This window comes from Arachis ipaensis, chromosome B02, assembly GCF_000816755.2.
Source record: "Arachis ipaensis cultivar K30076 chromosome B02, Araip1.1, whole genome shotgun sequence".
Taxonomy (NCBI): domain Eukaryota; kingdom Viridiplantae; phylum Streptophyta; class Magnoliopsida; order Fabales; family Fabaceae; genus Arachis; species Arachis ipaensis.
The window spans coordinates 39,975,550-39,978,134 of NC_029786.2; the positions used below are offsets into that span (position 1 = coordinate 39,975,550).

General features: G+C 39.9%; 1 long non-coding RNA gene across 1 annotated transcript; it reads right to left on the reverse strand.

Moving 5' to 3' along the window:
- Positions 1,783-2,328, reverse strand: LOC107628303. Its single transcript, XR_001617694.2, has 3 exons — positions 2,229-2,328; positions 1,906-2,057; positions 1,783-1,817 (listed from the first exon to the last, which is right to left on the reverse strand). It is a non-coding gene; the product is annotated as an uncharacterized LOC107628303 (long non-coding RNA).

Sequence of the window (2,585 nt, forward strand, 5' to 3'; positions counted from 1 at the left end):
CTTACCATCTTCAGTTTCCTGAGTTCTCTCCTGGCCATCTTCCCCCTCTATCTGCATTGTGCGACTATTGCTCCTACCTTAAGCCTCTTGTAATATTTAGAAGCTCTGTGGAACCTATACCGAGCCTGCCATATTTGGACAGAGATTTCAAAAACTGATCGTGCTTGTGGCCGATCCTGATAGATATTACAATAGTCCAACTCAAATCATACCTGAATATATACATGTAATTTTTTAGTTCACCTGGTCCTTATTATTTTATTTCAGTTTACATATATGGCTAAGATTTTCTTCTGTTTTGAAATTATTGAAACTTATGGTTTGAGAGGTTAAATATACAAGTCAATATATTATCACAAAAGCATGCCTAGAAGATATCAATAAATTATAGAAGGTTTGAGAAGAAGATGAACAGCGCTGAGAAGAAAGGAGCAGGGGAAGAATAGGAGGAGTAGCGCCACCACAGGACAGGCAAAGCACTAGCAGTTCAGCACCACCTAGCAGCAGCGGAGCACTACCACAGCTGCAGCAGAACAAAACCAAATATCCAGAAGTTTAGAGAGAGTATAATTTTCAAACCTGTAACTATTAGAATAATCTTAATCATAGCTTTATCAAAAGGTTGGGCAGTGAAGCAATATAATTTTCATGATGCTTTTCTAAATGGAAATCTAACCGAGACTATTTACATATCTCAACTCCCTAGTTTTGTTTACTCAAATTCAAACCTTGTTTGCAAACTAAACAAGGCAATATATGGTTTGAAATAAGCTCTTAGAGCTTGGTATCTAACCATTACTGCCACCTTACAATCTTTTGGATTTAGGAACACAAAATCAACCAACACAGACTCAAACATACCGAGGATGCAGCTTTATTTTCGTGTTTTGTAACACCATTAGCAGTTGATTTCCCAACCTTTGAACACCTTTTGATGCGCCCACTAAGCAACAAAGTGGATTAAGAATGAGCTATGATACAAAACCCTACCTTGAATGCCTCCATATGGTTTCAACTTCTCAAGAACTAAAGCTAGAAATGGTCCATGAATGTCCAAAACTTACTGTCATTGTAGCAGAGGCTGGCTTCAGAAGTTGTGCAGCTTCAGCAAAACTGCTTTGCACAGAAAGTTGCCTAGATAACTAATCAAAAAGGTCTTTACGCCCCTTCCACACCAAGTTTAGAATCCGTCAAAGCAATTGTAATATAAGGAACCTACAATAGTAGCATACTCAGAGGATAGACACAAGACAGAAGAATCACTTAAAAAAAGATTGAAACAGACCATTTTATCAAATTGAACTCCTTCCAAGTCAAATTGAAGTGTAGTCTTACAAATGTTTGAGAGTGGAATTACTTTCTTGACTTACTTTCTTGACCTTCAAGCCTCTGAATAGCATGGACAAAGGAGAGATGAAGATTAGGAGTCCAACGAACCCTTGGCATCTTTGATCTCACATATTGTCTCACACCACTCCCTCTCTTCCCTTCTCTTGATGCTGTGCTGTTGCTACTTGGGTTTGTTGAATTCCCTTCTTCATTGTTATCCTCCTCCTCCTCCTTTGCTTCATTATTATTCTCTTCTTCCAATTTCTCATCATCACTCATAGTCGTTCCTTCATTCATGTCAAATGAATTTTCCACCCTCATTATCATTACTACTCTTGCCGCCACTTCCTTCATTATATAACATGATGGAAGAGAAAATACAATCAAATATCTCATAGTTTTTTAGTCATAGAAATGTAAGGGATAAAGCTGACCTTCCCAGGGTGATTATACAAAGACGAAAGATCAGAGAAAAGAGATGGAACTCCCTGGAGAGAATACAAAAGAAAGAAATCACAATCAACTTCGAAAAACCTGAACGAGGCATAATTTGAAGCTAAAAAGAAACTTGAATACCTTAGTTAGGAGAGGCCTAATGTAATTATCTGCTGCTGCTCTAAATTTGTCACCTTGCAAAAAATCTAGAGGTATTCTATGCCAAACGAGATTCAGCAAAGAATGAACTCAAAGAATGAGCACCACATATCAGTAGCTGAGCACTACCACAGCTGCAGCAGTACAGAACCAAATGTCAAGAAATTTAGAATAAAAAACCCTAAACCACGGATCATATTAAAACAAAAAATAGAAATTTAGAAAAATAAAAAAATGAAGAACCAAGAAAATCAAATTCAAAATCAAATAATCAGATCAAGGAAAAAATTGACCAAATAATTTACCACGGCATTGCGAACGTTGAACATGGCTGACGGAGGTGCGACGAGTGAGGGAGAGGGAGACGGCGGCGTGACGACTTTAGAGAAGGAGACGGCAACGCGACAGATGCTGAACCACGGAGGGAGAAACGGCGATTGAGGGTTTGCGAAATAGAGTGAGCAATGATTGAGACTCCGAATCCAAGGAGGGTTTGCGAGACAGAGACCACTGAGGGAGTAGGAGGGCACGCCGAGACAGAGACCACTGATGGTGCGTGGACGGAGCAGCGCCGATGGAGGGTTCCGAATCTAACGAGGGTAGCGTCGATGGTGCGAGGGTTGGGTGCGAGAGACCGTCGAGAAACAGCTGGGTGCGAGAGA